Here is a 26,143-nt window from a genome sequence, read left to right as displayed (position 1 = left end):
TATTTCCCGAGAATGGGTGTGCATTTCAGAAGGGACATTGTATTTTGACTTACGGATGTTTCATTGGTATTGTAGCACTCACTTGGAAGATAGACTGCAGATATTCAAATAATTGCTATGTGGAACAGAATAATTTTAGAAGTATTTTTAGTGGGATGATCGTGCATGAGGGAAGATTTAGTCATTTGAGTACTGGAGTTGGGATCAATTACGGTGATTCATGTGTTCTATGAATTTGGAGACTAGAAGTCCCCAGAAGTATACTATTTCAAGAATTGTTGCATGCTTGATGTGAGTATTTTATTTAAACTTAGTGGAGACACTAGTTGTGCTAATTGATTGTTATAGCTACTCGTTGTGAGTGCGCATATACGTGAGGTTTGAACCCATGTGCAAGCATCGGGGTAATTATTCATGCTCGGGAAGAAGCTTAGGCTATGATATGCCTAGAGTTGACTGTTAAGCTTAAAGTTATAATGTATATCGTATTCGTACCTTTGGTGAGAACTATCTTGGCTATACTTGATGTTACAAAGAGGCTAATTTATAGAATAAACTTGGTTGTTGCTAATTCTACGTTAACTTGCCGATTTGAGCTGTGATAGCGCAACTTGCTCATGCCTACAGTATAGCGTGTTATTTATGCCAGTCTAGGAGTATGAAAATCCTATTTCATTTAGCACATACGTGTATACTTTTGGATTGCTCCTATATGATATGCTTGGACGGGAGGCCTATGACCATGACATGTGGATTATATTATTGGCAATTGAGTTTCTCGTACGGTTGTTGTTAATGTGAGCTATAGGAGAGTTAGTTACTATTATTAGATTCATATGTCTTGGTTATACTATGAATGATGAGCTCATAACATTACGGTTGTGGTGATGGTTATTGAATTTGCGAAACGGTTCTCTTCTTTAAGACATTTTCCATTTTTGGGTGCACAGATTGCACAGTTGAGGCTTGAGTTATATTGTTGTGGAAATCGTATATCCTTGACCGTCTATCAGATTAATTGCTTCCTTCCTCTACATGCTATGATATTTTCTGATCAGGGCAATTTGAGAAAATTATGTGCATGCACACACAGATGGTCTTCTCACGAAAACTGATTTGTTGGTTTTAAATAATTTTCTGTGCCGGAAAGGCAGGATTACACCGAAATAGCTAGAATTGTTGTGTTTGGTAATATAAGATCAACAGACCTAGAACGGGTACTATGATATTTGATTATACCGTACTGGAAAAATAATTTAGAATTCAGCATAAACAATTGGCTATGGTACTTGTTAAGCGAGAGAAAGCTCCATGACATGTTGATATAGTGAGTGGTATGAGTTCCTGTATGTTTCTTTCATTTTCGACGATGTACGAAGGTTTAGAACAAGGTCTTCTTTGGCATGAGGTTTACTGCCGGCATCGGGTTAATTTGAGCAAATACTGAAATTAAAAAGCATTGCTACGAGCATTGAGATATGTGGTATTTGAGTTGGAGTATTTGAGTTATGGTTACGACTTGGTACAACTTGTTCAGAATTATACAGTATATAGATGTGGGGTTCATATCTTGTAGGAAATTTCGGAGGTTGGAAATTTGGATTTTAAGGCTTATAGGGCAGGTTGAATTAAGAAATTTTAGTTATATGGAGTTTATCAAACCTAGATAGTATAGGGTGACGTAGGATCACCCCCGGGTATGTACATGGTAAGGCTACACGTCGGTTTGATGGCATTGGGAACAACTCTTGGTACGTTCGAGGACGAATGTGTGTTTAAGTGGGGGAGGATGTAACGACCCGACCTGTCGTTTTTAGCATTCCATCCCGTTCAGCTATTTGAAGTCTTAAGTAGCATCGTTTTGTGTATTATGACTTGCGAGGGTGGTCAAGTTTTATTTTCAGATGATTCAAAATTTAATTGAAAGAACAATCCATGTTTTGGAAGCTTAAGTTGAATAAATGGACCGGATGGTAAAATATGTGTCAATCATCCCAGAATGGATTTTTGATGATTCCAATAGCTCCGTATGGTGATTTTGGACTTAGGAGCGTGTCCGGATTTTTTTTTGGAAGTCTATAGTTAAATTAGGCTTGAAATGACGAAAATAGGAAATTTAAGTTTGGAAGTTTGATCGGGGAGTTGACTTTTTGATATCGGGATCAAAATACAATTTTGAAAATTGGAACAACTTCGTTATATCATTTATGACTTGTGTGCAAAATTTGAGGTCAATCAGAATTGATTTGATAGGTTTCGGCATCGAATGTAGAATTTGAAATTTATTAGTTTTGAATAGGTTTGAATTGGGGTATGATTCATGTTTTAGTATTGTTCAATGTAATTTGAGACATTGACTAAGTTCGTATGATGTTTGAAGACTGGTTGATGCATTTTGTTGAGGTCCCGAGGGCCTCGAGTGGATTTCGGAAGGTTAACGAATCGATTAAGTCATGAAGAAAAGCTGTTGCATTTTTTCACAGCACTATGAATACTGCGAACAGTACTGTTACTGTGAACAACACTGTGAACAATAACCGTGAACAGTACTGTGAACAGTAAGACGTGTGAACATTACCGCAAAAATTCTGGACAGTGTATAGAGGAGCAGTCTGAGTTTTCTTCCATTTTTGGACTTCCAAGCTCGGGTTGAGCAATTTTCAGAGGCAAAGTTCACCACAAAACTTGGGGTAAGTGTTCTTGACTCCCTTGTGATTATATTCCATGAATTAATCTTCATTTTTGGAGTTAGATTATTGATATTTCAAGAGAAATGGAGGAATTTTCTAAAATTCCATAAAATGTATTTATGAGATTTGAACATCGATCCGGAATAGGATTTGAGTAAAATTGGTATGATTGGACTCGTAATTAAATGAGTTGTCAAATTTCATAAATTTCGTCGGATTCCGAGATGTGGGCCCCACGGATGATTTTTAGTTAAATTTCGGATTTTTGCGAAACAATTAATATTTTCACATGGAATTAATTTCTACAAATTGTATTGACTAAATCACATTAATTGTGGCTAGATTCAAGGCGTTCAGAGGCCGATTTACGAGGCAAGGGCATAGCGGAGTAAAGAACTTCACGGTTTGAGATAAGTAACTCTTTTAAACTTAGTGCTGAGAGTATGAAACCCCGAATTATGTATTATGTGATTGATGTTGAGGTGACGCACATGCTAGGTGACGGGTGTGATCACCTAATTTTTGATAATATTTAATTTTTTATCACTTCTTATATGTAAATATTTTAGGGGTTTTAACCTACAATTTTTAGCTTTGTTACACTTTTTATTATAGGGTAAAAATACAAAATTTAAAAGGTGAATTATTACTATTAATATTATTTTATTTTTATTTTAAAATAATAATAAAAAATTCCGAAAATATTTTTTTTAATTTTCAGGAGTGATTTAAAAAATAAGAAAAAGGGAAGTATTGAGTAAAAAAAATAAAACTAAAAGTAGGTGGAATTCTCTTTTAAAAAGTAAAAGAAAGTAGAAAATTAAAAAAATAAAAGTAAAGTTTTGTGGAAATTTTACAAAAATAAAAAGTAAAGGAAAGTTGGAATTAAAAAACAAATATAAGGGTATCTGAAAATTAAAAAAATTTAAAGTAAAAGAAAGTAGCATTTTTAAAAGAAAATCAAAAGAAAATGGATTGTTTTTTAAGAAAAGTTAAATAAAGTGGAATTCTCTTTTAAAAAGTAAAAAAAGTGGAATTTTAAATAAGATAAATAAAAGACCCTTGGGATACCCCTCAGAGGTTGCCCACAAAGTTCCCAACTCATACAAATAGACCCTCGGGATACGTTGCATGTTGAAAATAAAAGGTTCACATGAAGAGAAAGGAAAGAAGGGATACCCAGGAGGCTGAAAGGCATAGAACAATCCTCGAAGAACAAACAAGGAAGGGAAGATCAGTGCATCATGTCCTACAAAGAACTGTCTATGTCCCATGGCGTTCGCCTGCCCGCGGGGTTTAAAGTGCCAAAGTTTAACTTGTATGATGGATGTGAAGATCCAGTAGCCCATTTGAGGGATTATTGCAGTAAAATGAGAAGTGTTGGTGAGAAAGATGATTTGTTGATGACGTACTTCAGTGAGAGCCTGACTGGGACAGCTTTGGAATGGCATAATTGTCAAGATGTTGGTAATTGGCCTACATTGGGTGACATGGCTCAAGATTTTGTTCGATACTTTCAATACAGATCGGGCGTTACCCCAGACCGCTCCTCCCTATCCAGAATGAAAAAGAAGCCGGAGGAAAGTTTTAGAGAATTTGGACTCAGATGGAGGGAAAAGGCTACTCAAGTCAATACCTCGATCGGTGAAGAAGAAATGGTTGAGCTCTTCCTAAAAGCTCAGGGGCCCACCTACTTCAGTCATTTGATCCCGGCCTTGGGAAAGCCTTCCAATAATGTATTAAAAATGGGGGAGATGGTAGAAAAGGGAATCAAATCAGGTAAAATCATGAGCTGTTCGAAAGACATTCAGAACATCCCAGTAAGCTCGGGTGGAAGAAAGAGAAACCGAAAAGATGATCCGATGGGCTTTCTCGATCAACACTTCCAGCCTCGATATCATCCCCGGGAATACCTGATGCACCAGATGATCCTCCCCAATGCCACTTCTCTCCACGGAACTCCCAAAATCGTACATCACTATCTCAGTACCTAGCTCCACCAAATGCCTATCCACCCCCACGAACCTATCGAAAACCCCCTGGATCAGGTTTCCGGCCCAATCAAGGATTTAAGAATGAGAGGTTGCTGAAAAAAGAAAAGGCTTTCACACCTATTGGAGAATCATATGTCATTTTGTTCCAAAAGTTGAAGCAATTGGACATGTTGAAGCCGATTCATATAAAAATGCCAAACCCTCTATCAAAGAAGTTTGATTTTTCTCAAAGGTGCGCATATTGCTCAAATGCCCCGGGGCATGACATAGAGAAGTGTTGGAATCTGAAGAAAGCAATTCAGAAGCTTATTGATGCAGGTGACATTGTCGTGCAAAATCCAGATGCAGCAGACACTAACCAAAGTCCATCGCCTGCTCGTAATGAGACATATATGGTGAGTATGATTTGTTTTGAAAAGGAATATGAAAATTCTTCTGAGATCCTCGAAGGTCCACGCGCTGCAAAGTTTTCAGTGCTATCAGAGGTTGATCTTAAGAACGAGCCAGCAAAGGGAACCCAAAAGCAATTTGTTAAGAACAATGTGATGAAAGTTTATGAAGGTCCTAATAATGTTGATGCAAAATTCAGTGGCTAAGATGCCGAGCTTGGCAATTGGAAAGATGCTCTTTTCTTGGTTATCCGGGGAGGAGTTTTGGTGGTTTATTTTGTTGTCATTTCTGTTGTCCGGGTTATTTCAGGGTTGTAATCTGGATATTGTCTGGTGACTCAAACCCTTCTATCCTTTTATTTTGCCTAGTTTGTTTAGTCATAGTAGCCCGACTAATGTTGTCTAGGTTTTTTCTAGATTTGTAACCCCAGTTTAGTTTGCTTGTTTTGTTGTTCAAACCCTTTCACCATCTGTCTAATGCAACTCTGTTATTTTTAGTCATTTTTGTTTCGTTCTCTTTTATTTTTATAGTTCTTTTCCTATTGACTCTAGTGACATGACATGTACGCGTAATTCTCAGCCTGGTCTTAAAAAGTTAGTTTAGTCATGAAGCAATGAAACAATTTGAAGATGATAGGGACATTTGAAAAAAAAAAGTAAAGGCATTTTGAGATCACTTCAAGCCCGAATTGTGAAACTGGGGCAGGTAGAACAAAAAGAAATACTGTTGAAACGCATCCTGCCGCATCAGGTTGAAGCTAAAAGCAAGTTTTCCCCAAATTGGTAGGGGTCGTTCATCGTAATGAGAGTATTGTCCAATGGTGCTTCGTACTTAACATGTGAAGAAGGCGAATGTGTGGATATGGTCATCATGGCTGGCGCAATCAAAAGATGTTACGAATATTTTCCTTGGTTTGTTTAATTGTGTTGTTTGTACTTGACATGTTTTGAAGATTGGAATGACGAAGGCATTTTGTTCTTCTATCTAAACACCTTACCCTTCGTTACCCCTTTGAGCCTTGTTTATTTTCTTTCATACCCCTCTTTCGGAATCAGTAGCAAAGATCAGAAACACAAGCGTGAAAGATAAGTAAAGGAAAAGGAGAAAAGAAAAGAACAAAAAGGGAGAGAAGAAAAATGAAAATCAAAAAAGAAAAAAAAAGAGAACGAAAAGAATGATAAGAAAAAAAAAGAAAAAAAAACAACAAAAAGAGAAAAAGAAAGCAAAAAAGAGAAAGAAAAGAAAGAGAAAAGAGAAAATCACAACAATAAAGTAATTCCTATGACATGAACTACGTTTGACCTAATTCCTTTTAAGGATACATAGGCAGCCTCATAGTTCGGTCTCATCAAAATAAAAATCCAAAAGTCCCCAAGCAAAGAAACTGGAGCAAAAGTAGTGGTTGTGGTAGGAAATCTGATTCCGAAAGTTGTAATTTTGAACCCATTCAAATTGTTTTGAGCCTTTGATATCCTTTCTTCTAACCCCATCCAAAGCCCACATTACAGTCCAAAGAAAGACCTTCCGACCAGTTTTCGAGAGATGCCAAGTCAAGCGAGTAGAGGTGAATCATATCAGGGACAACACTCTGGTCCAAGCAGAGAAATAAAATGAGAGTCTTAGAGGTGAAAACCTTCACGGGCAACGTAAGGCGACGAGAGCTGAGAGAAATAAAAATGAGAGAGTCTTATTGGTGAAAACCCTCACGGGCACCGTAAGGCAACAATAAGTTGAGAGAAAGAACAAAATGAGAGAGGCTTGATGGTGAAAACCCTTCGGGAAGTCGAATAAGTACTGTGAATCGGATTGGATAATCAGAGCATTGAAGCCCAGTTTCACGGTTTAGGGGTATAACATGAGTTAAACATTAGACTTACTCAACAGAATAGGCCACAGGTGCATGTCATGGTCATTAGAGTTGGTATCCATATCTAATAGGTTTCTACTTTGTAATTTTCTTGTTAGGAATCATCTCTTTCCTTTGTCCTTTACTCTATTCCTCTTGTCTTATTTACTTCCTCTTCCTGAGTCTGTTGGGTCAAAATAAGTGAGAAATGACTTCAAAATTTGCCACCGGCTGTCCAATTGCACAAAACGGGGTCTGGCTAACACATCGAAATGTCATAAGTCAGAAAAGAACAACAAGTGCATTGAGCTGGTAATAATCAACATGCTTTGGGATCCTTATGAAATACAAAGGTTTGGTACATATCAATTCATGGACAATGCAACAGATGGAGGGTGTTAGGTGAATATATTAAGGGTATTTTCTGTGATAAGACTCACAAAAAGTGGTTAACCAGTGGCAAGCAAAGTCTTCCATGCAGAAATCAAAGTTATCATGGCAAGCGAGAGAGCAATAGACTTCAAAGCCAAGGCCAGTGGTTTAAGTCAAGGAAGAACAACATACACACTGAGTTGGTAACAATCAACATGCGTTGGGATCTATGTGAAATACAAGGGACAAAAAAGGTGGTAAACCAGTGACAAGCAAGATCTTCCATGCAAAAATCAAAGCTATCATGGCAAGTGATGGAGCAATAGACCTCAAGACCAAGGCTAGTGATTTAAATCAGGAAAGAACAACGTGCACATTAAAGTTGGTAATAATCAATATACCGTAGGGATCATGTGAAACACAAAGGTTTGGTAGATATCAGTTCATGAGCAATGCAATAGATAGAAGGTATTTGGTCTGAATGGAAGAGGTATTTTCTATGGTAAGGATGACAAAGAAAGTGATTAGTCAAGGAACAAGCAAGGTCTTCGAGTGGAAATCGATTATCATGAGAAGTGAAGGAGCAACCGCCCTCAAAGTCAAGGCCACAAACCAACCACCACATTTTAAACTAACAAGATTTTTCTTTGATTAAAACATGGGCAAGAAAAGTTGTTTGTTTCGGAGAAACCCTCCGTGGAGAAAGGCAGGCACCAAACAGGTTTGATTTTTAATTTTCAGGACCCTCCTGGAAAATGGGACCTAGTTCAAAGTTCAAAAATAACATAATCTAGCATAAATATATCCCAAAGGAGTATAAGTCGGTTTAGAAGTTTGCATGTTCGAGATAGGACGCAATTAGGAGTTTTCAGGACCCTCCTGGAAAATGGGACTTAGTTTAAAATTCAAAACAATCATGAGTAGCAAGATCTAGTATAAATCTACCCCAAAAGAATATAAGTTGGCTTTAAAGCTTTTATTGTTAGGATAGGATTTAATTTGAAGTTTTCAGGACCCTCTTGGATAATGGGACCTAGCTTTGAGATCTCCATTAAATAACAAGGTTTAGCATAAGTTCTTGTTGTAGAGTAATATAATCTAGCCGTAGAATTGTCACTCTTAAGATAAGACTTGATTTAAGAGTTGTCAGGGCCCGCCTGAATAATGGGACGTAGTTTAAAACTAGTTTGGATAACAGGATTTAGCATAAGACATACCCTTCAGTAGATATAATTTAGCTCTAAAATTGTCGTTTAATTAAGAATTGTCAGGACCCTCTTGGATAATAGGGAGTAGTTTAAGACCTCCTTAGATAACAAGATATAGCTTAGATTTAAAATCGTCGTTTAGTTAAGAGTTTTCAGGACCCCCTGGATAGTGGGACCTAGCTTTCAAATTCTTAGTAATATTTGGTGATGTGATTCAGTTTAAACTCACAGATGCGCCTAGCTACCAAACTGGGGCAGAAAATTTTCTTTTGTTTTGTCTATTTTTGTTGAAGTCAGGTGCCCATCTGAAGAATAGGGAGAACAACACGGATATCAAAGATAAAAGCGTGACCAAGTACTAGAAATCAGGCGTCCACTGGAGAACAAGGAACAACAGTTGAAGTATCAACAATCAGGAGCCTACCTGGAGAACAAGGGAATACATTCGAATTTTAGCAGTCAGGAGCCCACCTGGAGAGCAAGGGAGTAGATTTCGAGTTCAGCAATCAGGAACCTACCTGGAGAACAAGAGAATACATTTCAAGTTTCACTAGTCAGGAGCCCACCTAGACAAACAAGGGAATACATTCGAGTTTTAGCAGTCAGGAGCCCACCTGGAGAGCAAGGGAATACAATTCCATTTTTGACAATCAGACGCCCACCTGGAGAGCAAGGGAATACAATTCAAGTTTTGGCAATCAGACGCCCACCTGAAGAGCAAGGGAACACAATTCAAGTTTTGGCAATCAGGCGTCCACTTAAAGAGCAAGGGAATACAGTTCAAGTATTTGTAATCAGGAGCCCACCTGAAGAACGAAGGGAAGCAACAAGTCAAGTGTTGGTAATCAGGAGCCCACCTGAAGAACGAAGGGAAGCAGTTCAAGTTTTGAGGAAAAGCAGTGCAAGTATTGGCAATCAGGAGCCCACCTGGAGAACGAAGGGAAACAGCAAGGTTCAATGGAAGACAACAATCAGGAGCCCACTTGAAGAACAAAGGGAAAGCATCTCAGAATGCAATTCAAGTCAGCAACAAAGGAATTTCACTCAGAGAGTACAAGTCAGTAGGGCAGCAGAAACTGCAAGTTCCATATATAGATAGGATTCTTGTATTTCGTATATCATAGTTTAGTCTGGCTTCTTTTATTTTGTCACGGTGTAATAAGGAGTTCAATAAGCAAAAACAGCAGCAATAGCAGCAAAATCACAGCTCTTCGGTAGTACCAGCTACCAAAACTTCTTGAACTACACGCAACCTGATTCCCTTATAACCCAGGATATGTAGGCTGTCCAGAACCAAGACTCGGTTGCACCCTTTCTCTTTTCTCTTATCCTTATTTCTTACCTTTTGAATAAAAATATATTCAAATATATGTCACATGGCTCACCTTATCTTTGCTTGAAAACTCTTCATGTTTCCAAAAGAGGGGCAGCTGTGAGCACCTAATTTTTGATAATATTTAATTTTTGATCACTTCTTCTATGTAAATATTTTAGGGGTTTTAACCTACAATTTTTAGCTTTGTTACACTTTTTATTATAGGGTAAAAATACAAAATTTAAAAGGTGAATTATTACTATTAATATTATTTTATTTTTATTTTTATTTTAAAATAATAATAAAAAAATTCCGAGAATATTTTTTTATAATTTTCAGGAGTGATTTAAAAAATAAGAAAAAGGGAAGCATTGAATAAAAAAATAAAAATAAAAGTAGGTGGAATTCTCTTTTAAAAAGTATAAGAAAGTAGAAAATTAAAAAAATAAAAGTAAAGTTTTGTGGAAATTTTAAAAAAATAAAAAGTAAAAGAAAGTTGGAATTAAAAAACAAATACAAAGGTATCTGAAAATTAAAAAAATATAAAGTAAAAGAAAGTAGCATTTTTAAAAGAAAAGCAAAAGAAAGTGGATTGTTTTTTTGAGAAAAGTTAAATAAAGTGGAATTCTCTTTTAAAAAGTAAAAAAAGTGGAATTTTAAATAAGATAAAAGTAATTAAAGTTGGAATTTAAAAAATAAAAGTAAAGAAAGTTGGGATTTCTTTTTATAAAAAAATAAAAGCAATTTGTAAGTGAGATTTCTTTTTAAAAAAATAATAAAATAATAAAATATTTTTTAAAAAACCTAAAAAATATCAAAAAGTTTGCTATAAATAGAAAACAAAATTTGAGAAGAAAGAAAAAAAAAGAAGAGAGGAGAAGAAAAAAAAAAAGGAGGCGGAGAGAGCGGTATACACTCGATATACACTCCGGATACACTGGATATATAGGGGCAGAATTCATTTTGGAGAGAGTAAAAAAGATAGAACCAAATTTTCTGAAATATTGAGAGCGGAAGAACACCAGAGAAAGTTCAAAGCTAGAAAGAGAAAATAAAGAGAGATTTCCGGACTATTTTTCTTCTCCATTTTTACTGGTTTTCTCCGTGTTGCTGGGATTTCTGGGTTGAGGTGTTGAAGCTACTGTGTTGGGCTTTCTGCTGCTGTATTTTGCTGTTTGCTGTTGCTGATTACTTACCCCATTTTTCTGTTCTACATACCAGGTACAGGTCCAGAAACTCGATGTATGTAAATATCCAGTTGAAAATGAATGAAGTGGAGGCCTATTGTTGTTGAAGTGGAGGCCTATTATTGATTTACTGCTTTCATTATACTGTAATAAACGTACTGATGGACTATTCATTATAAGTTTGTGCATTTGAACCGTTAAGTGTGTGTTAGATATTTAGAAATGCATATGAGTTTAGTTGAGTATTCGTTGTAATAATTCCATGCTGGACTAACAGAATAGTTTCTATTAGTTTAGTTAATTTCCAGTTTTCCTAGATCTGTATAAATGGTATTTTCAAGCTGTGATTAATTAGGCTGTATACTGTTAAAGTAGTGTGATACTTCTTCTGATCATGAGAGCTTTATATTTAGTAGTGATGATGTGAGTAATCTATAATTCTGAGTTTGAATGGTTGTGTGTGGGTTCGAAATCAGAAAGTTAAAAGTAGATATGAGATATGTAATTCGTAAGGTTAATTTAGGCAATCCATTTTCGTCCAACATCCTTAATTCTCGAGTTTCAATTCTCATATGTGGTCACGTTAGTGTTTAATCAAAGTTCATGAGTCAGCATTTTAATAAAAATGAGTCATAGTAGGGAATTTGAAATTTGAACTAGTATGCACCATGTTTGAAATTGTTATCATAAGCAGTTTACGTGGGTCATGAAATCTGAAATCAGTTGCTTTCCAACTCATGTTTAATGTTGCATTGAATTTATTTTACTGACTAGTTAATTTTAGTAGTAGATTCATCAGATTTGTGTTCTTAATTAAATTGAAATTCCATTTAGTGTAAAAGACAGGGCTTAACAGGCTAGTCCCTAAACGTTTGGGCCTCGGGATAATTGATGCACGGTCGAGGCCAATTTTGGCCCCTTTCTCATTTAGGCCTGGGCCAAGGTCTGTTTTGGCCGATTTTATGGTGTATATCTGGTTTAAATTCCCTCTACTGGGCTCACATCGGAGCCCAATGGTCGGATGTTGGTGCATAAAATATTACTTAATTTGCATCAGTCCAATAACAAATTAATTAGGGTCTTTCTTTTATTTTAGATACAAATTAAATAGAAAACTATAGATTGCTCTAGGTTTCACTTTAAAATAATAAAACGGGATGAGACTCGCTAAACAAAACACATAAATTGTGGGGCCTTCGATAATTGTATATATTAAAATACTTAGATTTCGGGACGAGCCGTTTAGCGAATTTCACGGCCTTCCCCAAAATAATAATGCGTTAGTCTCTGTAGGCGCGTATTTTAATAACATTACCTCCCTAAACTCGGGTGCGCATTTATGTGACCCAAATCCAAATTCCAACGATGTTAAAGTATGTCCAAAAACCACGGGTGCATTTATGTGACGTGGTTCAAGACTTGTTTTAATGACGTTGTAATTTTTTTAAAAATGAATAAAAGTAGTTAAGGTTAAAACTTGCACATAGGTTAATAATTGTTAAAATCAGATAATTTAAGCCAAATATAACAGTTGAGCGACCGTACTAGAACCACAGAACTCGAGAATGCCTAACACCTTCTCCCGGGTTAACAGAATTCCTTACTTAGATTTCTGGTTCGCGGACTATATACAGAGTCAATCTTTTCCTCGATTCAGGATTCAACCGGTGACTTGGGACACCATAAATCTCCCAAGTGGCGATTCTAAATCTTTAATAATAAATCCCGTTTCGATTGTCCTTTAATTGGAAAAACTCCCTTATGCCCTGCGGGTGTAGGTAAAAAGGAGGTGTGACAACGGGCGTGTGGGCGTGCACCCTATGAATGGTGACTCTGTTGTTTCCAGGACACTGTGTAGTGGTCCTACTTTGTTGATATATGTGTTTTCACCATGTGATAAGTAAATTGAGCTTTATATCATACTAGATATCATGTTTAGGCTTTATGCCGATATTGTTGGGACCCATAGTGGTCGTTTATTGCTGTCATCTCACTAATTTCATTGATATTTCATACTTAGTTATATTCATTTATTCATATAATATCTCAGTCTCAGTTGTTATTATTGATACATTATATCATCATTTTTGGGTTGAGTTTCATGACATTTTGCGCCCGAGAGACTAGAGAGATTGATGACTGAGTGAGGCCGAAGGCCTAATTGTGAGGATGATTATGGGATTGGGCTGCACGCCGCAACATGTTGTTACTAATTTATGACTGATTAAGGCCTAGGGCCTGATTGATTATGCCACGAGATGGCTTATTATAGCGCTTGGGCTGAAGGAGTCCCTTCGGAGTCTGCACACCCCTAGTGGCACATGTACCTACTGAGTGTGAGTGCCGAGTGACTTGGAAGGTGTCACAACCCGGATTTCCCACCCTCGGGAGTCGTGATGGCGCCTACTAGTGAGAGCTAGGCAACTCAATCCTTAACTGCTTATTTCGTTCACAATTACTTCTTTTAACAATTATCAACGATAGCATGAAATCAACGGAATTAAATAAATATGCAAAAGACTTAAATTTAAAGAAAACTGAACAATAATACGAGAATCAACATATGCCTCTACCCAAGAACTGGTGTCACATTATTCATGAACTTCTAAAAGTGCTAAATACAACCGTTTGAAAGAAAATATAAACTGTTTGTCTCGAATGTATGAGATAACAGACGAAAATAAAAGATAGAGGAGACGCCGGGCTTGCGAACGCCTGTAAGGCTACCTTAGTGTCTCACTGGACTAAAGGCTGGCTCCCGCGCTACTGCTGCTGTCCAAAACCTGGGTCTGTGCAAAAGAGCACAGAACATAGTATCAGAATAACCGACCCCATGTGATGGTAAGTGTCTGGCCTAACCCCGGCGAGGTAGTGACGAGGCTAGGACCAGACTCCAGATAAACCTATACAGTTATATAATATATGGCGGAAAAGTAAACAAGTAATAAACAGTTAAAGCTGGGGAAGGGGAAACATGCTTCGGGGATAGCAGTTAAAAGAGAATAACATGGAATAATAAGGAAGCTAGCACTATAGCTTCTATCACAAATGAAGAAAATAAAGGCAACTTTCACTTTCAGTTTCCTCTTGTTGTAGGCGTGCAACCCGATCCCATTTTTCATATCTCGTGGTAGGCGTACCACCGGCTCCCATTTCATTCTATCTCGTGGTAGGCGTACCACCCGCTCCCATTTCATTATATCTTGTTTTAGGCGTACCACCCGCTCCCATTTCATAATGTCTTGTGGTAGGCGTACGATCCACTCCCATTTCATAATATCTTATGGTAAGCGTACCACCCGCTCCCATTTCATAATATCTTGTGGTAGGCGTACCACCCGCTCCCATTTCATAATATCTTGTGGTAGGCGTACCACCCGCTCCCATTTTATAATGTCTTGTGGTAGGCGTACCACCCGTTCCCATTTCAGTTTATTACACAATCACAAGAAATCCCGGCAAGGGAACACAAGTAATATAATAACTTCCCGGCAAGGGAACAAAGATATCGAAATAGTCATCCCGGCAAGGGAGAATTAGCTATAACCAATCTCACTTTGCTAGTACTCAGTTCAATTAATGGAAATACTTAATCATAGAGGATCATTAATTAAGGTATGCAAGGTGTCATTCAAAAACACAACAACTTTCAAGTTAAGACCCACGGTCATGCTTGACACTAACGTATAGATACTCGTCACCATGCCTATACGTCGTACTCAACAAGAAGCAAGTAGCAAATATGACTCAACTCCTAATCCCTCAAGCTAGGGTTAAACCAAACACTTACCTCGATGCTTTGAACATCACTCAAGTCTCAATTATAACTTTACCTCTTGATTCCACCATCAATCCGCTCGAATCTAGTCATAAGTTACTTAATCACATTAACAAATGCTAAATGAATCAACCCCAATGCATGAAAATGAGTTATCCAAAGTTTTACCCAAAAGTGGAAAATAACCCCTGGGCCCACGTGGTAGAAACCCGAGGTTCGGACCAAAACCTGATTACCCATTCCCCCACAAATTCAAATATATGGTTTGTTTTGAAATCGGACCTCAAATTGAGGTCCAAATCCCTAATTTTAGAAAAACCTAGGTTCTACCCAAATCACCCAATTTCCCCATGAAAATCTTTGATTTGAAGTTGAAATCATGTTAAAAGATGTTAAGAAGTGAAGAAAATGATTTAAAAATCACTTACCAATCATTTCGGAGAAGAAATGTTATTTGGAAAATCGCATCTTATGTTTTGGGGTTTTGAAAAGTGTAAAATAACTGAAATTCACGTGTATTTATACTCCTCTGAAGTTCCCACCACGGACCGCGGTCGCACAGGCTTCCTGAAGGCCTGTGGATCTATGCTTCACACGGACCGCGACAGCGCAGCACCCACCGCGGACCGTGCAAAGGCGACCATGACCGCGCTGGCCTCTTTGCGGCCGCACGCGTTTCCTCGCGGGCCGCGCAAAAGGGTTTAGAGACCTGTCAAAATTCCTGAACCTGCAACGTCTGATCTTTTAAAGCCTAAGGCATCCCTGAACCTACTAGAAACTCACCCGAGCCCTCGAAACTCTAAACCAAGCATGCACTCTACCTCAAAAATAACATACGAACATATTCGTGTGATCACATCACCAATGTAACATCATGAACATGGAATTGAGCCTTAAGATCAATGAAATTTCTCCAGAATTCCTTTCAAACATCAATTTCCCAATTAGGGTCCGGATCGGGTCAAACGACATCCGTTTTTGACCAAACTTTACAAGAGTGATTCAAAACATATATAAGACTCGTACCGGGCGCCGAAACCAAAATATGGGCCCGATACCATTGCTTTCTAATAAGATTTCACTTCCATTTTCTTTAAACATTTTCAGAGAACTCAGGCATGGGACCTCGGAATAACTCGGGCATGGGACCTCAAAATTCGATTCCGGGCATACGCCTACGTCCCATATTTTCCTACGAAGCCTTCGGGACCGTCAAATCACAGGTCTGGGGTTCGTTTACCCAAAATGTTGACCGGAGTCAAACTTATTCATTTCGAGGTCAAAACTTAGCAATTTTCACAAGATTTCACATTTTAAGCTTTCCGGCTACGCGCCTGGACTGTGCACACAAATCAAGGCGACTCTAAATGAGGTTTTTAGGGCCTCGGAGATAGATTTCAATTGGAAACAGGTGATGACCCCTTTGGGTCGTCACATTCTCCACCTCTAAAAAAACCGTTTGTCCTCGAACGGACATAAGAAGGAAATACCTGAGTCAGGGAAAAGATGAGGATATCGGTCCCGCATATCGGACTCAGACTCCCAGGTCGATGCCTTAGGGGGCTGACCTCTCCACTGAACACGAACCAAAGGAAAACTCTTCGACCTCAGCTGGTGAACCTGTCCGTCTAGAATAGCCACCGGCTCTTCCTCATACGTCAAATCCTTGTCCAACTGGACAGTGCTAAAATCTAACACGTGGGATGGATCGCCGTGATATTTTCGAAGCATGGACACATGAAACACTGGATGCACGACTGATAAGCTAGGCGGCAATGCAAGTCTATAAACCACATCTCCCACCCAATCAAGGATCTCAAATGGACCAATGAACCTAGGGCTAAGCTTGTCCTTCTTCCCAAATCTCATCACGCCCTTCATAGGCGATACTCGGAGCAATACCCGCTCACCAACCATAAAAGCCACGTCTCGAACCTTACGATCTGCATAGCTCTTTTGCCTGGACTGAGCTGTACGAAGCCTATCCTGAATGATCCTGACCTTGTCCAAGGCCTCCTGAACCAAATCTGTACCTAACAACCGAGCCTCTCTAGGCTCAAACCATCCAACCGAAGATCGACACCGCCTACCATATAAAGCCTCATAAAGAGCCATCTCGATACTCGACTGGTAGCTGTTGTTGTAGGCAAACTCTGCTAAAGGCAAGAATTGATCCCACGAACCTCCAAAGTCAATAACACAAGCTCGGAGCATATCCTCCAATATCTGAATAGTCCGCTCGGACTGTCCATCCGTCTGAGGATGAAATGCTGTACTCAACTCAACCTGGGTGCCTAACCCTCGCTGAACTGCTTTCCAGAAATGTGAGGTGAACTGCGTACCTCGGTCCGAAATGATAGATATCGGCACACCATAAAGACGAACAATATCCCAGATATAGATCTCAGCTAACCTCTCGGACGAATAGGAGACTGCCACATGAATGAAATGCGCTAACTTGGTCAGCCTATCAACAATGACCCAAATTGCATCGAACTTCTTCCGGGTCAACGGAAGTCCAGTAACGAAGTCTATAGTGATTCTCCCCCACTTCCACTCGAGAAGCTCAATCCTCTGAAATAAACCACCAGGCCTCTTATGCTCATACTTAACCTGCTGACAATTCAAACACCGAGCCACATAGGCAACGATATCCTTCTTCATTCTACGCCAACAATAATGCTGCCGCAAATCCTAATACATCTTTGCGGCGTCCGGATGGATAGAGTACCGGGAACTATGGGCCTCCTCTAAAATCAACTCTCGAAGCCCATCCATATTAGGCACACAAACCCGACCCTGCAATCTCAGAACTCCATCATCACCTAAGGTAACCTGCTTGGCACCCCCACACTGCACCGTGTCTCTAAGGACACACAAATGGGGATCATCAAACTGCCGATCACGGATACGCTCCAATAACGAAGAACGAGCGACCGTGCAAGCTAATACTCGACTAGGCTCAGAAATATCCAACCTCATAAATCGATTGGCCAAAGCCTGATCATCTAAAGCAAGCGGCCTCTCACTGACTGGAATATAAGCAAGACTACAGATATTGGCTGACTTTTTACTCAAAGAATCGGCCACCACGTTGGCCTTTCCCGGGTGATATAGGATAGTGATGTCATAATCTTTCAACAACTCCAACCACCTCCTCTGCCTCAAATTCAACTCATTTTGCTTGAACAAATACTGAAGACTCTTATGATCCGTGAACACCTCACATGCCACTCCATACAGGTAATGCCTCCAAATCTTCAATGCGTGAACAATGGCTGCCAACTCCAAATCATGCACTGGATAGTTCTTCTAATGAACCTTCAACTGCCTCGAAGCATAGGCAATGACCTTGCTATCCTGCATCAACACTGCACCAAGTCCAATGCGAGATGCATCACAATAAACGATGTAAAGCCCTGAACCTGTGGGCAAAACTAACACCGGCGCCGTAGTCAGGGCTGTCTTAAGCCTCTGAAAGTTCGCCTCACACTCGTCCGACCATCTGAACTGGGCACCCTTCTGGGTCAACCTGGTCATCGGGGCTGCAACAGATGAGAACCCTTCCACGAACCGACGATAGTAGCCTACCAATCCCAAGAAACTCCGAATCTCTGTAGCTGATGCTGGTCTAGGCCAGTTCTTGACTGCCTCAATCTTCTTTGGATCAACCTGAATACCCACTGATGATACAACGTGACCCAGGAATGCCACTGAACTCAACCAGAACTCACACTTCGAGAACTTAGCATATAACTAACTATCCTTCAGAGTCTGAAGAACCACTCTGAGGTGTTGCTCGTGCTCCTCCTAGCTGCGGGAATATATCAGGATATCATTAATAAAGACTATCACGAACAAGTCCAAACAAGGCCTGAACACTCGATTCATCAACTCCATAAATGCTGCTGGGGCATTCGTCAACATGAATGACATAATCAAGAACTCATAATGCCCGTACCGTGTGCGGAAAGCTATTTTAGGGACGTCAGATACCCTAATCCTCAACTGATGGTAGCCAGATCTCAAGTCAATCTTTGAAAATACCTTGGCAGCCTGAAGCTAATCGAACAAATCATCAATTCTCGGTAGTGGATACTTATTCTTGATTGTAACCTTGTTCAATTGGTAATCAATGCACATTCTCATCGAACCATCCTTCTTCTTTACAGACAAGACCGTCGCACCCCAAGGCAAAACACTGGGTCTAATGAAACCCTTCTCATGGAAATCCTGCAACTGTTCCTTTAACTCTTTCAACTCCGGCGGGGCCATATGATATGGCGGAATAGAAATGGGCTGAGTGCTCGGAGCCAGATCAATGCAGAAATCAATGTCCCGGTCGGGTGGCATCACTGGTAGGTCTGAAGGGAAAACCTCAGGAAACTCACGAACCACGGGCACAAAATCAATATAGGGAACCTCAGCACTGGAGTCACAAACATAAGCCAAATATGCCAAAAACCCCTTTTCGACCATACGCCGAGCCTTCACATACGAAATAACACTTCAGGTAGAATGACCAGGGGTACCTTTCCACTCTAAACGAGGCATACCCGGTAAAGCTAAAGTCATAGTCTTGGCATGGCAATCCAAGATAACATGATACGGGGATAACCAATCCATTCCCAATATAATATCGAAGTCGACCATGTCTAAAAGCAACAAATCAACACAGGTCTCAAGACCCGCAAATACTACAATACAAGAACGATGAACTCGGTCGACCACAATAGAATCACCCATCAGTGTAGACACATAAACATGAATACTCAATGAATCACTAGGCATGACCAGGTGCGGGGCAAAATAAGATGACACGTACGAATACGTAGACCCCAGATCAAATAACACTGAAGCATCTCTATCACAAACCAAAATAGTACCTGTAATAACTACATCTGAAGACTTAGCCTCGGGCCTAGCTGGAAGGGCGTAGCATCGAGGCTGGGCCCCACCACCCTGAACTACCTCTCTGGGACATCCTGCTGCTAGCTGGCCTCCATATCTGGCGGCCTGAGCTCCACCTCTAGGACCTCTACCTCTACCTCTAGCACCTCTGCCCCCACCTCTAACTGGCTGAGCAGGCTGTGGGACATATGGTGCCTGTACCATAGCACGAGAACCCTGATGCAGAGAACTGCTTGAAGCTCGAGGGAAATACCTAGCAATGTGACTCGTGTCACCACCAGTAAAACAAGCCTTCGGTTGCTGGGGCTGACGACCCAGGAAACTCTAAAGCGGCAGTGCACTAATAGGTGCTGATGGTGCACTGTAAGGCTGCTGATCAGAATAGTGCATCTGAGAACCACGACCACCTGAAGCACTGTGAGAAACCTGAATAGCTGACTGAAAGGGCCTAGGAGGATGGCCTCTACCATATGGATCTCTACCTCCAGACGAGGTACCACTAAATCTACCTGAATGACGGGGCTGCTTATCCGACCCATGACCACCTCCCTGTGATAGAACCATCTCAACTCTGCGGACCACATTGGCTGCCTCCTAAAATGTAATCTCACTCCCGGTCTCCTTGTCCATCTGAAAATAAATCGGCTGAATAAGACCATCAATAAACCTCCTCACCCCCCCTCTCTCTCGGTGGGAAGTATGACAAGAGCATGGCGAGCTAGATCGATGAACCTGGTTTCATACTGGGTAACAGTCATGGAACCCTGCTGAAGGCGCTCAAACTGCCTCCGATAGGCTTCTTTCTATGTCACGGGGAGAAACTTCTCCAGAAACAACACTGAAAACTGCTCCCATGTCAAAGATGGCGATCCGGATGGTCTCGCTAAGCAATAATCCCTCCACCAAGTCTTGGCGGGTCCAGATAAGCAAAATGCAGCAAAATCGACCCCATTGGTCTAAAAAATGCCCATGTTCCTGAGAACCTCGTGGCAGCTGTATAGGAAATCCTGGGGATCTTCAGAAGGAGCTCCGCTGAAAGTAGTAGTGAAGAGCTTGGTGAATCTGTCCAGTCTCCACAAAGCATCAGCGGACATAACCGCTCCATCACCGGTCTGAGCCACTACACCCAGCTGAACTGCCACTGCTGGCTGAACTGCTGGAACCTGAACCTGGGGAGATACCTGCTCCGGAGTGCATGTAGCAGGAGTCTGATCCCCTCCTCCAGCCTGAGAAGTGGCTGGTGCTATTGGAAGCAAACCTGCTCGGGTGACACTCTCCATAAGGCCCACCAATTAAACTAGAGCATCCTGAAGAACATGGGTAGCGATAAACCCCTCTGGGACCTGAGCTAGGCCCACCAGAACTGTTGGGGATGGAACCTCCTCCTCAAAATCAACCTGAGGCTCCGCCACTGGTGCCGCTGCGGCCTCTAGTACGGCCTCGGCCTCACCCTCTGCCCCTAGTGGGAGCTACTGCAGGGGGCTCGAGATGCTGAGCGGTAGATGAGGAAGCGCGTGTTCTCTCCATTTGTGAAGAACAAAGTAGAAGTTCAATTAGCATTTGAGGAACAAATCTGCATGACAAGAAAGAACAAATGTGAGATTTTCCTAACTCTGTAGCCTCTGGGGGATAAATAAAGACGTCTCCGTACCGATTCCTCAGACTCTACTGAGCTTGTCCGTGAGTTGTGAGACCTATGTAACCTAGAGCTCTGATACCAACTTGTCACGACATGGATTTACCACCCTCGGGAGTCGTGATGGCGCCTACTAGTGAGATCTAGGCAAACTAATCCTTAACTGCTTACTTCGTTCATAATTACTTCTTTTAACAATTATCGGCGATAGTATGAAATCAACAGAATTCAATAAATATGCGGAAGACTTAAATTTAAAGAAAACAGAACAATAATGCGAGAATCAACATATGCCTCTACCCAAGAACTGGTGTTATATTACTCACGAACTTCTAAGAGTGCTAAATACAACCGTTTGAAAGAAAATATAAACTGTTTGTCTCGAATGTATGAGATAACAGACGAAAATAAAAGATAGAGAAGACGCCGGGCCTACGAATGCCTGCAAGGCTACCTCAGTGTCTCACTGGCCTGAAGGCTGGCTCCCGCGCTACTGCTGCTGTCCAAAATCGATATTCGAGTGACTGGGACTAGATTCGAAGGAAGGGGAGAGATTTGGAGAGAAGAGGTCAGGGCGGAGCTGTGGTGTGAAGCTGGAGGCGTTTGGGTGAACTAGGGTTAGGGGTTAGTTCTTTGATCTAAGATTCGAAGAACTCGAGGATGATTCGAAGGCGATGGAGTGGGGATTCGGAAAGAGGATGGTGAGGGGGTTCTATGGTGTAATTTTGGGGCTGTTTGGACCACCGGAACAGCCATGAGGCAATTTCCGGTAGGCGGAGGGCGGAGGGAGATGGTTGAAGGCGGCGGGTGTTGGGGCCTGTCTCTAGGTTAGAGACGAAGACGAAGGGGGCGGGGGTATGGCTTAGGGGGCGGGGTATGGTTTAGGAATATATAGTGGGGTGGGGATTTGATCTTGGCCGTTGGATCATTCACGATCAACGACCTTGATCACTTCACTAAGGAGGAACGATGTCATTTGGAGTAGTACTGGGGCGGTCTAGGTATTGGAGTGAGCGGGTCGGGCTGGAGACGGGTTATGGGAGGGGAATCTTGGAACGTTGGATTGGATGATTGAACGGTCGAGATTGATTTGGCGATGAAACAACGTCGTTTGGTATGGTCTCTTGGACCGGCCGGTTGGGCCTGGAGATGGGGTGTGACATTGGGCCTGAACTTTTCTTTTTTAAAACTGGCCCAGTCCGATTTTTACCCTTCTTCTCTTGTTTCTTTTTTTCCTTTTATTTTCTTTTTAATTCCTAATTACCAAATATTCCACAATAAATTGTAAAGCCAAAATTAACTTAGAAAGATACTAATTAACTCTCAATGATAATTATCACACAAAATTAAATACAAAGATAATCACACAATTTTGATATTAAACGCCAAAAAATGCAGAGTACATATTTTTGTGATTTTCATTCTCGCAAATCCAAATTTAATTAATTCCTAATTGTAAAATAATATCCCAAATGCACATGCAACACATATTTTTGTATTTTTCTTATTTAAAGTAGAAATAAACATGCACAGACAAAAATACAAATAAATCACAAACAACACAAAACCATTTTATTCTGAATTTTTGGGAGTAGTTCTCGTAGGGCAAAAATTTCGTGCTCACAGTTGCCCCTCTTTGTCCGGAAACACAAAAAGTTTCCGTGCAAAGATAAAGTGAGCGGATACGAGCGATTTTTGCCCGTTCGGCTACTCCGTGTGAAGCATTTTTTTGAAAGATTTGTCCGAACCTCTGCTTCGAAGGTTTCCTACATATCCCTGGCTAAAATGGAATCAGGTCAATGTAGTTCGGGAAGTTTCGGTAGCTGGGACTACCATAAAGCTGTGGTTTTGTTGCCACTGCTATTTCTGCTGCTGCTATCTACTTACTGACCTCCTTATTACACCATGCTAAAAGAAAATAAGAAGTTAGACTAAACTAGGAATTACAAAATCTTATCTAGATCTTCAAACTTTCTCTTGTTGCCTTGCTTTCTTGTTGGCTTGTGTTTCCTCTGATGTTTCTTTCTTTCTTGTGAAATTCGAATTGTTTCTCCTTTGACACGCGAATCATCTTTCTTTGACCATTGTTGCCTCTCTTTTAACTTCTGCACTTGAGTTTATGCTGGGGTTTTTTGTTGTAACCCTCCGCTCTCCGGGCGGGCTCCTGACTTCCACTGCGACTTAAAAGATAATACCTCCATTCTCCAGGCGGCCTCCTGACTTCGTCTACAACTTGAAATGATAACAACCTCCATTCTCCAGGAGGGCTCCTGACTTCCAACACAACTTAAAAATATAACACCTCCATTCTCTAGGCGGGCTCCTGACTTCAACGACGACTTAAAAAGATAATACCTCCATTCTCTAGGTGGGATCCTGACTTCGTCTACAACTTGAAATGATAACAACCTCCATTCTTCAGGCGGGCTCCTGACTTCCAACACAACTTAAAAATATAATACCTCCATTCTCCAGGCGGGCTCCTAACTTCAATTATGACTTAAAAAGATAATACCTCCATTCTCCAGGCGGGCTCCTGACTTCAACTACTTTTTTTTTTAAAAATATAACACCTCCATTCTCCAGGCGGGCTCCTGACTTCCACTACTTCTTAAAATGCGTTCTATTGCCGTTGTTCCTTCCTGCCTCTTGAACCATTTTCCTTCTAACTTGAATCATCTTCTTTCAGAACTGCGTCCCTCAAAACTGGTGTTTCATTCCTCTGAAAACTGTTGGGGATAACGCCGTTGTTTCATTTAAAAATAGGTTATTCTCCTCCTTCAAAGACTACTTCCCTTAAAGCTGGTGTTTTCCTTCCTCTGAAACTACTTCCCTTAAGACTTTTGTTATTGTCCTCCCGAAATTGCTTTCTTTAAAACTTGTTTTGCCTTCTCCCGAAAATTGTTGGGGATACCGCTTTTCAACAAACTTGTGTTAGACTTCCTGAAAATTTTCGAAATGAAAGAAAATTTTCTGCCCCAGTTTGACAATCTTTCTTGTGGCATGTCTTTCCGTCATCAATAACATTTCCTGTCCCTGCTTTCAATCAAAGAAAATTTGTTAGTTTAAAATGTGGGGGACATTCTTGCTGGGGATGGTTTTTCCCTTTTTCATTTTCCCATGCTTTGCGTTGTTCGACCGTCTTGAAACTTGGCTGATAACTTTCGACCTTCTTGATGCTTCTGTATTCACCCACTTCCGGACCGTTGTTTTCTACCTTTTCTCCATACTGTCCTGAAATCTTAGACCAATCCATCATTTGGCCTTATAATGACGTCTTTCTTGTCCCGTCACATTATCTTTGCCTTGTCCTATCCACATTTTACTTTGCACCATATTGGAACTGGTAATAAGCTCCGAAAATACCTCTCAAAAACAAACTACTATAAAAAATCTTTAACCAAAAGAAATGAAAGATGATGACTTCAAATTATAAAAAGAGAAATCTTCCTAAAGAATTTGTTTGAAGAGAAGAAAAGGAAAAGGACTTATCTGAATGGTATAACCGATCTCAATGATCATGTCGTGCATTTTGGATTAATCAACCCAGTCTATTATATCACTCAATCTTTCTGATGGTCTTACTTTGCATTTCAAAAGGTCCCGCAACCCAACTCTTTTGCCAAATCAACATTTTTGTTCTGCTTGATGCCTCGACGGATCATTTCCGTCAACCTTACCTTGTTTGTCCACTTTCAATTCTTTGTCGCCTTATAGTGCCCTTCGAGGGGTTTTCACTAATAAGACTCTCTCATTTTATTTCTTTCAACTTCCGTCGCCTTATGGTGCCTGTGAAGGTTTTCACCAATAAGACTCTCTCATTTTATTTCTTTTCAGCTAGGGATTGGGATGTTACTGATAAGATTCTCTCATTTCATTTCTTTTCTGCTGGGGATTCTCTCATTTCATTTCTTTTATACTGGGGACCAGAGTGTTACTCCAGACTTCCATTTGCCCGACTTGGAACTTCTCGGATACTCATCGGGAGGTCTTTTGGACATCAATATGGGTTTCTGGTGTATGGCTAAAGAAAAAATTTAAAATAATTTTGATGGGTAAAACATTACAACTCTTGGAATCAATTTTCTTTCCCAAAATTATAAACACAACTTCTACACCAATTTTTCTTGCGTGGGGATTTTTTGATTCTTATTACGCTATGACCGAGCCGTGAGGCGCCTACGTATCCTTTTTGAGGAATCAGGTCGAATGTAGTTCCCCATTCCTTTGTTTTTCTTGTGACTTTTCTTTTGTCTTTATTATCATTATTTTTTTTCCTTTTTCCATTTTCATTACTCTCCAAAAGAGGGGTATGAAAGAATAAATAAGGCTCAAAAGGGGAAGCAAAGGTTGAAGTGTTTGGATGGAAGAATAAATTACCTCCGTCATTTCATTCTCCGATATCATGCCAAATACAAACCAATAACAATTACAATTAAAAGAAATCATACATAATATCTCTTAACTGCGTCAGAATTGATAGCCATGTCGATGCATTTTCCTTCGATATCTGTTAAACATAAAGCAACATTGTGACAACACTCTGGTTACAATGAATGACCCTTGCCAATTTGCGGCGAACATGCCTTTTGCCTCAGCCTGATATGGAAGGATGCGTTTTAGCACTTGCTGGCCCACTTCAAACTTACGGAGACATACCTTTTTGTTGTATGCTCTTGCCATTCTCTTTTGATATAACTGGCCATGACACACAACTGCCAATCTTTTTTCATCAATCAAGTTCAACTGCTCCAGACGAGTTCTGACCCACTCATCATCATCAATCTCAGCTTCAACGACAATCCGAAGGGACGAG

This window comes from Nicotiana tabacum, chromosome 7, assembly GCF_000715075.1.
Source record: "Nicotiana tabacum cultivar K326 chromosome 7, ASM71507v2, whole genome shotgun sequence".
Classification (NCBI taxonomy): Eukaryota; Viridiplantae; Streptophyta; class Magnoliopsida; order Solanales; family Solanaceae; genus Nicotiana; species Nicotiana tabacum.
This window is presented reverse-complemented; position numbering follows the sequence as displayed.